The sequence below is a fragment of the Silene latifolia genome, chromosome X, assembly GCF_048544455.1.
Source record: "Silene latifolia isolate original U9 population chromosome X, ASM4854445v1, whole genome shotgun sequence".
Taxonomy (NCBI): domain Eukaryota; kingdom Viridiplantae; phylum Streptophyta; class Magnoliopsida; order Caryophyllales; family Caryophyllaceae; genus Silene; species Silene latifolia.
Genome location: NC_133537.1, coordinates 276,142,529 through 276,155,165, shown reverse-complemented (window position 1 = coordinate 276,155,165; position 12,637 = coordinate 276,142,529). Strand labels below are relative to the sequence as shown.

The 12,637-nt window shown below is 39.7% G+C and overlaps 1 non-coding gene across 1 annotated transcript; it reads right to left on the bottom strand.

The window, feature by feature from the left end:
* Positions 1-210: 210 nt before the first annotated feature.
* Positions 211-317, bottom strand: LOC141624983 (small nucleolar RNA R71). Its single transcript, XR_012534783.1, has one exon. It is a non-coding gene; the product is annotated as a small nucleolar RNA R71 (small nucleolar RNA).
* Between the last annotated feature and the right edge of the window lie 12,320 nt (positions 318-12,637).

The window sequence follows — 12,637 nt, the reverse complement described above, 5'->3', positions numbered from 1 at the left end:
CATGATCACCTCCGGAAGTTTAAAAGGAAGGTTTCAATGATGAAAAAGAATGGGGTGTCCGAAGACACCTTGAGAATGATGTTGTTTCCATTTTCATTGACGGGCAAGGCGGACCGATGGTTGAACATTCACCCACCGGATACCTTCACTACATGGGATGCCTTGGCTAAAGCATTCATGGCTAAATATTACCCTTTGTCAAAGACCGCAATGCTCCGTAATGAGATCCATACATTTCAACAAGAGGACGGGGAGTCTTTGGGTGAAGCTTGGGACCGATATCAAGACTTAATAACAAGTTGTCCCCATCATGGAATACCGGAATGGTACATCACTCAAACATTCTTTTAAACTTTACTACCGAGGACTAAGGAGATGGTAAATGCCTCCGCCGGGGGAGGATTTGATCACTTGAATGATGAAGAAGGCACGGCATTGATCAAGAAAATGGTAGATTCGGAAGCAAACTATGGTTCTAGAGGAAACATGCTAAGAAGGAATGGGAAGTTTCCTAAGGAAAACTCCTCCAACTCCGAGACAAATGCCAAGCTCAATTTACTCACAAAACAATTTGAGAAGTTTCAAAGAAATCAAGTGCACCAAGCCGCGACCTCACATGGGCCACCCATGGAGGAAGAGGTTCAAGCTTCAAGTTGTGAGCTTTGTGGAGGGAGCAGTCATACCTATGACTTGTGTGCCAACAACTATACCTGTGGCTATGAAGAGAATATTCAAGATGTTAATGCTTTCCAAAGCTATAACAACAATACAAGACCACCAAGGCCACCCTACAACAATCCCAATGTCTACAACCTAAACACCAACTTCTACCATCTCGGTTTGAGGAACCACCCCAACTTTAGCTACAAAAGTACCAATGTTCAAAAGCCACAATACCTTCAACCACAAGCCCCAAATAATCCACCCGGTTTTTCTCAACAAAGGGGAACATTCCCCAACCAAAGGACTAATCCCGGAAATCAAAACCAATGGCCAAACAACAATCAAAACCAAAACCATGGTAACAAACCACAAGGGTACCAAGATTTTGGTGGAAACCAAAGCAACCAAGGGTTTTACCAAGGGAATCAAGTGAACCAAGCGAATCAAGGATTTGGGCAAGGGTATGCTCAAGGGTTTCAAGAACAAGGTCAAGGATCAAACTTCAACAACAATGGTCCTAGAGCTAACTTCCAAGGGGGACAAAACAACAACCAAGGTTCCAATACTCGGTATGACTACGGGTTCCCTCTACCCATAGCCAACCAACCTTATCAAGAACCCTAAGGTGAGCTCTCTCAAGTTGAGCTTTTGAATATGATAAAGAACATGCAACTTCAACATAGTCAAGAGATGGCAAATTTTGCTAAGGCAACCCAACAAGAACAAGCAAACTTGAGGGCTACCTTCCTTAAGGACATGAGTGAAATGGAATCTAGGATGGCTTCTCATGCTATGGCTAACCCTAAACGGCCGCCCGGTGGTCTATTGGCCCAAGGACAAAGCTCCAAGGATGCCTCAAATAGCCACCATGCTCATGCGGTAGTGTTAAGGAGCGGTGTAGATCTTGAGGACCCCTACAAGGACCTTTTGGTGGAAGTAGATGAAGATCCCAAGGGAAATGAGTTGAAAATGAATGGTGAAGAGGAAAGCTCACCCATTGAACCGTTGGGTAAAGCTAGTGAAGACAAGAAAGGGAAGAAAGCTTGTGAAGATTTGTCTAGAAGGGGAAGTCAAGTGGACAAGGATGTTGATGGATATGTGGAAGACCTCCCTTATGAGGAGGAAGCTATTGAAGAAGTACCTTTGCAACACTCTAAAAAGGTAACAAAGAATTCGGCTCCTCCAAAGGTACCTTCCAATTCTCAACTTGTTCCGAAAATTCCTTACCCTTCAAGAGCCATAAAGAGTAGGGAAAACCTTAAGTATGCCAAGTTTTGTGATATGATTGAGAAACTTGAGGTTACCCTACCCTTTACAGAGGTGATTATGAATATGCCAACCTACTCAAAAATTTTAAAAGATATTTTGACAAAGAAAAGGGTCTTGGGTGACCAAGAAATAGTGGCTATGGAAGAGGTATGTAGTGCTCATATCCTTAATAAAATGCCCACTAAGCTTGGTGACCCGGGAAGCTTTTCAATCCCATGTGTAGTTGGTGGTGTTCCCATATCTAAAGCTCTTTGTGATTTGGGAGCAAGTGTGAGTGTTATTCCTTTAAAGGTTGCAAAGAAAATTGGCATTCAAAACCTTGCTCCCATTTCAATGACTCTCCAATTGGCGGATAGGTCCGTCAAGCAACCTATGGGGGTGCTTGAAGACGTACCCGTCAAGGTTGGAAAGCTTTTAATTCCCGCCGATTTTGTTGTCCTTGATATTCCGGAGGATAGCCATACTCCCATCATCCTAGGTAGGCCATTCTTGGCTACCGGAGGAGTACTCATTGATGTGAAGAATGGGCGGCTAACCTTCCAAATTGAGGGCAACAACGTCGAATTTAACCTACCGAATTTGATGAAAGGACCAAAGATGGAAAGGTTGAGCACTATTGAGTTGATAGATGAGGTAGTACATGAAGTAGCCCGTGAAGAAGAGGAGATGGAAGAGGTTTTTCAAATCTCCTTGCATGATGAGGCTATGAAGGAAGATCATGAAGTTGATGAGGAACTATTGAAGAAAGTGGAGGGTTTTCTCCCTCCAAAGGTACAACTCAAACCACTACCTCCCACACTCAAGTATGCTTTCCTTGATGAGGGGGAGGCTTACCCGGTGATCATAAATGCTAACCTAAGTGAGTCCCAAGAAAAGAAGCTTTTGCAAATCTTGAAAACTCATAGAGGGGCACTTGGGTATAGCATTGATGACATCAAGGGCTTAAGCCCGAGTTTGTGTATGCATAGAATTGTTTTGGAAGAGGGGAGTCAACCCAAGGTAGATGGTCTTAGGAGGATAAACCCTAAAATGGTCGAGGTGGTTAAAAACAAAGTGTTGAAATTAATTGAGGCCGGGATTATCTACCAAATAACCGATAGCAAATGGGTTAGTCCGGTTCACGTGGTACCAAAGAAAGGGGGGGTACAAATGGTTGAACAAGAAGATGGGACCACCCTACCTACTAGACCGGTGACCAGGTGGCGCATGTGTATTGACTATAGGAAAATTAACGCCGCCACCCTTAAAGACCATTTCCCGATTCCCTTTATTGACTAAATGCTCGAGAGGCTCGCGGGCCATGCATACTATTGCTTTCTAGACGGTTATTCCGGGTTCTTCCGAATTCCCATCCACCCGGATGACCAAGATAAGACAACCTTCACTTGTCCAATAGGAGTCTATGCCTCTTGTAGGATGCCATTCGGGCTTTGCAATGCACCCGACACCTTTCAAAGGTGCATGATGTCAATCTTTTCGGACTTTCTAGAGAAAAGCATGGAAGTTTTCATGGACGACTTTAGTGTCCATGGGGACTCGTTTGATCATGGTCTTGAAAACTCGACTAATGTCTTGAAGAGATGTGAGGAGCACAACCTCGTCCTTAATTGGGAAAAATGCCATTTTATGGTAAAGGAAGGGGTTGTACTCGGTCACGTTGTCTCTAGTAGGGGTATTGAGGTTGATGGTGTTAAGGTTGCCGATGTAGAGAACTTATCACCTCCTTCCAATGTAAAGGGAGTGAGAATTTTTCTAGGCCACGCCGGATTCTATAGGCGTTTCATCAAAGATTTTTCAAAGATAGCAAAACCATTGACCTCATTACTCCTCAAAGATGCCCCCTTTGTGTTTGATGAAACTTGTCTTGAAGCTTTTTATAGGTTGAAGAGAGCATTGGTCACGGCCCCAATAATCCGGGCTCCGGATTGGAGCCTTCTCTTTGAGATCATGTGTGACGCTTCGGACTTCGCGGTTGGTGCGGTACTTGGTCAAATGGTGGATAGGAAGCACCATGTGATATATTATACAAGTAAAACCCTTCATCAAACACAATGCGGGTATTCTACAACCGAGAAAGAAATGCTAGCAATTGTCCATGCCGTGGAAAAGTTTCGGCAATACCTTGTTGGGTCTAAGGTGGTGGTTTACTCCGACCACACCGCCTTAAGACAATTAATGGTGAAGTAGGACGCTAAAACCCGACTTTTGAGATGGGTGCTACTCCTTCAAGAATTTGATCTAGAGATTAAGGATAAGCCGGGATCCGAAAATCTTGTGGCGGATCATCTTTCGAGGTTAACTAAAGAATCCCGAGGGGATAAAGACGATGGGGTCCCCATTGATGAATGGTTGCCCGACAATTCTATCCTTGCTATTACCCATTCCGCCCCTTGGTATGTGGATATAGCCAATTTCTTGAGTTCTAGCTTTATCCCCGATGAATTTGATAACCAAGCTAGGAAGAAGTTGAGATATGTGTGGGATTAATCTGTATACATCCCTTTAAAAATAAGGACTATAACGAATTTATGAGATGATACGAGTCATAAAACTAAATGCATAAACAAGATCGTAAAGGATTAAGAAATAACCTTTGGTCCTTGCTAATTCGGCCTAAGAACAATATCGCAATGATATTCGCCTATTAGTTGCACCCAAGATGCTCCGAGAAATACCCCTCAAATTGCTAGAATGAGATCCCCAATTTCTGAAAATATTAGGGTTTATTTTTGTGTGGTTTTCTGATGAGAGAAATGATGAGCAAAAATTAGGTTAAGAGAAAATGATCTCCCTTTCACCTCTTATGCAAACCGAAAATGGGAGTGAATTAGGGAGATATAATCTTCCCTAATTCGGCCCATATCACCGAAATAAGGAGAATATTTTCCTTATTTTCGGTTATTCCAAAAATGTATAAAATGTTGTTAAATTGTCGTCTAGTGAGGATCGAACCCATGACCTCTTGGTTTGTGTACCCTCACTATTACCACTATGACACATTCATCTTGTTGATATTAAATATAACCGATTACATTTAATTACGAATTAACAGATTAATTCGTCCAAGCTAACATTACATACATTTAATTAAATATAACTTATTATATTCAATTTACGAATTGACAGTTAATTCGTCTCAACTAATATTATTTAATCTTCATTAAATAATTGTCTCATCAACACATTGACTAACTGTTTAGTCATATTAGGCATCAATGTGATTATATTTCTAAAACCACATCTCTCAAACACATCCTATAGGTGTGACCTTTAGGGACCAGTTGATCACCGCCATCTGTATGATAATAACGTCAAACTTTCTAGCAAGCCAACCGTTATTAGGTAAACGTTAATCAACTGATTAAATATACTAAGTATACCCTTGTGAACCTGTAAGAGATTTACAAATGTTATCACACTAATTTGTGGAGGACACAAGCTCCAACAAACTCCCACTTGTCCTCACAAGTGTATGTGCGATAACCGATTCTCATATCCTAAAATTTCTCCCACTCAATGTAAAACAATTTGCAAATCCGTATTCACAAAGGTCGTATTTTACAAGCGATCATTATCAAGAGTGGTTTCCCCAACTAGAGAGTAACTTAACTGATAAACGAATCAACATTCGAGCATGGCCATGCATTTCAGTTACAACTCCTCGAGTGGCCCTGAGAAATAACTATACCTGATAAGGGTTGGATATTTTCCTCAACTCGAATCCTGCAGATTTAAGCACAAGTATGAAATGACCCAGAAAAAATCTACTTAGCCTCCAGTTACGGCAGACCGTGAGAAAGAAACCAAAGTCACCCAAAAACTGCCTTAATCTTAAGAGACAGTCGATAGTCAGAAGAATCGACTCTAGGAACCCAATGGATGTCCTATCCACGACCTGGCATCGAATGTTTTAAACATTTAGGACTCCATTACGTTGTCACAAAAAGTTATCCTACGAGGTATCGTTATAATCTCGCATCTGTGATCAATCAGTCAACCGTTTGACTTATGGCTCGTTGAACTCACCATCAATCGACTGCACAATATAATAGCCGGAGTTATCAGCTCACATTGGCGATTACGGACCAAAACAAATATAATGTAATTCAGTTCACTTTGTGGCGTTCAATGTTGTTAGTACAATCCACATGAAAAACAAAATATTATAATAAAACGATGAAGTTATAAATAGTATATGAAAAAGATAATGTATAAAGTCCATAATCAAGTACTACAACTCAGGAACACGTATAATTTCCATGGAATTAACGTGCCCTACATGCTTATCATAATTCAACGATTCAGTAGTAGAATCTGCTACAACACTCTATTTGGAACTCTTCCAGCTGACCGCAGCACCATTAAGAGTGAAGACGAACCCGGACTGAGATTTTGAATCATCTCGATCCGTTTGGAAGCTAGCATCTGCTTAACCGATTGCGCATAGCTTAGTATCGCCTCCATAAGTCAATACCCAATCCTTAGTCCTCCGTAGGTACTTGAGGATATTTTTGACAGCTATCCAAAGTGTTTTCACCGAGTCTTTTGGTATCGACTCGTCATACTCAATGCATATGCCACGCCTGGACGTGTGCATATCATGGCATACATGATCGATCCTATTGCGGATGCATAAGGAACACGACTCATGCGCTCAATCCCTTCAAAGTCGTGGGTGATCGAGACTTGCTCAACGCATCCCGGTCGTCATTGGAAGGTTCCCCTTCTTGGAGTTGGTCATTTTGAACTTCTCAAGAATCTTATCCAAATAAGACTCCTGACTAAGTGATAACGTCCGTCGTGATCTATCTCGGTAGATACGGATTCCCAAAATGCGGCTGTGCCTCACCCCGGATCTTTCATCTGGAAATGGTTCTTCAACCATTCTTTAACCGAAGATAGGAGAGGAATGTCATTCCCAATCAAGAGTATGTCATCAACATACAATATCAAGAATACAATCTTGCTCCCACTCGACTTGATATATAAGCATGGTTCTTCGACCGATCGAGTGAAACCATACTCTTTTATCACCTTGTCGAAACGATGATTCCAACTCCGAGAAGCTTGCTTAAGTCCATAAATGGAACGCTCAAGCTTGCATACTTTCTTAGGATGTTCAGGATCTATGAAACCTTCGGGTTGCACCATGTACAACTCTTCCTCCAAATAACCGTTTAAGAAGGCGGTTTTCACATCCATTTGCCAAATTTCATAATCATGAAATGCGGCAATCGCTAAGATTATCCGAATGGAACGTGGCATGACTACTGGTGCAAAAATCTCATCATAATGCAATCCGTGCACTTGAGTGAAACCTTTTGCCACAAGTCGTGCCTTATAGGTATCTGGTTGCGCGTCTACAGAACGATTTATTTTGTAAAGCCATTTGCATTGTAGAGGTTTTACCTTATTAGGTAAATCAACTAGATCCCATACGTCATTCTCATACATGGAGTCCATCTCGGATTGCATGGCTTCGAGCCATAGCTTTGAGTCGGAACAGGTCATAGCACCTTTATAGGTAACGGGTTCATTACTCTCTAGGAGTAAAACGTCATTCTCCTCGACCATACCAATGTATCTGTCCGGAGGATGAGAGACTCTACCCGACCTCCTAGGTTCCTCAGGAATATTAACCGTATCATCAGTTGGAGGAACAACTTCCTCCATCTGTTCTTCGGTTGTTGGTTCTGGAATCTCCGACAGCTCGAAGGTTCTATTACTCGTCTTGTTCTCGAGAAATTCTTTCTCTAAGAACGTCGCACTAGCCGCAACAAAAACTCGATGTTCGGTAGGCGAATAGAAGTAATGACCAAATGTTCCTTTTGGATAACCTATAAAGTATGTCTTGACCGATCGCGGGCCGAGCTTATCCTCGTGTCTCCACTTGACATAAACCTCGCAGCTCCAAACCCGAATAAAGGACCAGTTAGGTACCGTTCCCTTCCACATTTCATATGGAGTCTTGTCGACAGCTTTAGACGGACTTCGGTTAAGTATAAGAGCAGCTGACAAAAGAGCAAAACCCCATAATGAATCAGGCACTATGGTGTGACTCATCATGGATCGAACCATATCAAGTAAGGTTCAATTTCTCCGTTCGGACACACCATTCAATTGAGGTGTTCCAGGTGGAGTTAACTGCAAAACGATTCCACAGTCTTTCAGGTGTTGATCAAACTCATTTGAAAGATATTCACCACCTCGATCTGAACGGAGTGCTTTAACCTTTCTACCCAGTTGGTTCTGTACCCTGTTTTGGTATTCTTTGAATTTCTCAAGGACTCACTTTTATGCTTCATTAAGTAGACATATCCGTATCTACTCAAATCGTCCGTGAAAGTGATAAAATATCTATAGCCATCTCTAGCGGTAATTGACATAGGTCCACAAACATCCGTATGTATAAGTCCTAATAGGTCACTAGCACGCATTCCTACACCTTTGAAGGAAATTCGAGTCATCTTGCCAATGAGACATGATTCACACGTGCCATATGTAGAAAATTCGAATGCGGGAATAGTCCCATTATCGACGAGTTTCTTTACACGTTTCTCATTTATGTGTCCCATTCTACAATGCCATAGATAGGTTTGATCTTTGTCACCAACCTTTAATTTCTTATTATTCACGTGTAATACTTCCGTGGTTTGATCTAAGATGTAAATTCCATTCATGGAAACTGCTTTGCCATAAATCATTTCATAAAAAGAAAATACAGCTATTATCCTTTATTGAAAATGCAAAACCGTCTATATCAAGTACGGAAATAGAAATACAGTCCTTAGATAAACTGGGTACATAGTATCAGTTATAAAAATAACTCAAAACCACTAGGGAGTTGGATTACGTATGTTCCCTTCGAGACTGCAGCAACTCATGCTCCATTCCCGACTCGCAGGTCCACATCACCCTTTGCGAGAAGTGTGATGTTCTTTAGGCCCTACAAATGATTACACAGATGAGAACCACAACCAAGATCTAGTACCCAAGTTCAAACTTGCATGGTTAATCTCAATCATATGAATATAAGATGACATACCAACAGAACGACGCGGCCTGCTTTGATGTCCTCACGGTACACGGGACAGTTCCTCCTCCAATGTCCAATCTTGTGACAATGGTGGCACTCAATGTCACCGCCCTTGCTCTTTGCCTTGCCCTGTGAGCCACTAGTCTCACCAGGCGCACTCTTACCGTTTCCTGGCTTCTTAAACTTTGGCTTACCTACAACTAGGTCGCCATGAGCCTTGCCCTTACCTTTACCCTTGTTGGAAATCGTGAGAACATCCCGCTTCATGCTCCCACTTAATTTCATATCCTTCTCGGTGCATGCGAGAAGGGAGTGTAGCTCATGAGGACTCTTTTTCAAGTCATTCATGTAGTAGTTCGCCCGAAAAGGGCAAAACCATCGTGAAGAGAATGAAGCATTCATCAATGAAAATGCTCTCACGATTTTACAATTCAGATGCCTCCACTTCTCGACATTCTCAATCATGTGAAGAATGTGTGGGCTAACCGGTTGGCCCTTCTGGAGTTTCGCATCAAAGAAGCGACAAGTATGCTCATATGTAACGATTCTCGGTGCTTTTGAGAACTCGTTAGTGAGCGTGGTGAAAATCTTGTTTGCACCTTGGGCAATGAAGCGTCTCTGCAAATTGGTTTCCATTGCAAAGATGAGTACGTTCTTTATCGCACCCGCTTCCATAACGAAGTCACTATAAGCGTGTGACTCGTTGACTCTGCATTAGGCCTGGTTGACCGGTATTGGCTCGATTAAGTACTTGAGCTTACCGTCGGCAATGGCGGCATTCCGTAGTGCCGCCTCCCGATCCATAAAGTTGGACCCGTCGTTTTTCGACGTGTGAACTGATTCATCTGGTCCATAAAAATTTTAAGCCAGGACACGCGATCAAGTGTGGCACTAGGCATTGGGATTGCGTTATTTCCAGCCATTTAGTTGTAACAGTATTATCAAAATATACGTGTTCTACACTGCGAGAAGAAGAATAAAAATAATAAGCATGTGCATCGTTTATATTTTTAAGTCTAACGAACTACTGTCATAACGCGAAGACTCAAAACATTTATACAATTGATCTCCCTCAAGAATTATATAAATGATCCCAAGACTCAATTCTCTGTAAATTGATAAGCTAACCTTTTAGCTAATTCTACCGTTAGAATTCTTGGTCGATAAATTTACGAAATTCTATCTTTAGTCCATCATAATCACGAGAAACTCTTCGGACTATGATGTTGAGGTAAACTAAGTCAACACAACTACTTACCCAACGTAGAAGGGGTCATATTATGCCTACCGACGAAGAAGAGATTCATAGTTGTTTGCCCTTATAAAGACTAATCTCAATTTCCGTTTTAGAGAAAGATCCCATCAACTTTATTTTAATTCATTTTAAGTGAACTAATATCTAGCATGCGTGAATGAATAAACTAAGGTGATGGCTTAATAACATGTGACATCTGTATGTCTATGAAAACTAACATACAACCTATATGAGTCAATTTTCATGCATTTTAGTAGTAGGTGGTTTGGTTTTAGGCGGAATATGATGCATAAACTAACATGTGAATGAAAAGCAATAAGAATGAAAACGTAAAAACAGTAAAAGTCCTAGTGTGGCCTATCCTATCAAAATGAACAATAAATACAAGTTTGGAATCCATCCTTGGACGCGAGAAGCTTGTCTTGATGTTATCGCACATACACTTGTGAGGACAAGTGGGAGTTTGTTGGAGCTTGTGTCCTCCACAAATTAGTGTGATAACATTTGTAAATCTCTTACAGGTTCACAAGGGTATACTTCGTATATTTAATCAGTTGATTAACGTTTACCTAATAACGGTTGGCTTGCTAGAAAGTTTGACGTTATTATCATACGAATAGGCGGTGATCAATCTGGTCCCTAAAGGTCACACCTATAGGATGTGTTTGAGAGATGTGGTTATAGAAATATAATCACATTGATGCCTAATATGACTAAACAGTTAGTCAATGTGTTGATGAGACAATTATTTAATGAAGATTAAATAATATTAGTTGAGATGAATTAACTGTCAATTCGTAAATTGAATATAATAAGTTATATTTAATTAAATGTATGTAATGTTAGCTTGGACGAATTAATCTGTTAATTCGTAATTAAATGTAATCGGTTATATTTAATATCAACAAGATGAATGTGTCATAGTGGTAATAGTGAGGGTACACAAACCAAGAGGTCATGAGTTCGATCCTCACTAGATGACAATTTAACAACATTTTATACATTTTCGGAATAACCGAAAATAAGGAAAATATTCTCCTTATTTCGGTGATATGGGCCGAATTAGGGAAGATTATATCTCCCTAATTCACTCCCATTTTCGGTTTGCATAAGAGGTGAAAGGGAGATCATTTTCTCTTAACCTAATTTTTGCTCATCATTTTTCTCATCAGAAAACCACACAAAAATAAACCCTAATATTTACAGAAATTGGGGATCTCATTCTAGCAATTTGAGGGGTATTTCTCGGAGCATCTTGGGTGCAACTAATAGGCGAATATCATTGCGATATTGTTCTTAGGCCGAATTAGCAAGGACCAAAGGTTATTTCTTAATCCTTTACGGTCTTGTTTATGCATTTAGTTTTATGCCTCGTATCATCTCATAAATTCGTTATAGTCCTTATTTTTAAAGGGATGTATACAGATTAATCTCACAAGTGTCTTGATGTTCCATCTTGATCCATGTAGCGGGAGTGAGCTCCAATCTCCATCTTTAGTCTTCTTTTGAAAAAAACAATAAACAAATTTACATAATAAACCTATTTATTACATTCTAATTTTAAAACCCAAAACTAAAGAAAAATAAAGGAGATTCGAGATCTCATAATTACATAAAAATTATGTTTCCTTCATTACGAAAACATAATTAACTAAGGTCACACTAAGTATTACAAATTACAACCGATTGCAAAATACGTAAGTAAATTCATTCAACAAAAGAGAAGCATCAACTAAAAAAATAAATTAAACATACAAGACATAATTCATTAATTATGTAGATTAATTTTCCAAACCACCTATTTAAATGATCAAATTAAGTGACAATTCCTCAATTAATCACATTAATTTCAATCTTAATTCATATTAAACTTGTAATATGAATTTAATCCAATCATTATTTTAAACCGCTTTAAAATAATTAGGTATCTTTATATGTGAACCTTTTCACTACAAATAATCATACATTAAAATGTATAATTATAATTATTGGCCAAAAACAACAAAAAAAATTTCTTTAAAAATTTTCTCGGCCAAAAACCGAAAAAACCCAATAAAAAAAACTTTTCTCGGTTTTACAGCTAAAACCGAATGAAAAAAACAAAAAAAAACAATTTTTTTATATCTCTATCGTGAACAAGTCAAAAACGAAAAAAAAATCCACGGTTTAAAAAAACAGGAACCCTAATGCCCTTTTTTTTTTCTTTTTGCGGCAAACATGCCCTAAACAAAAACATTAAGATGAACAAAAATCGTTTATAGATGCTATTAGAATGAGATTAGCATATGGATTAATGAAACATGATTAACTGTATATGCCAAAACTATATAGCAAAAACAAATTTTTATATCATCAACAAGACGATTCCATTTACAGTTTAATTTAATCCGAATTAAATCAAAGCATCTACCAAT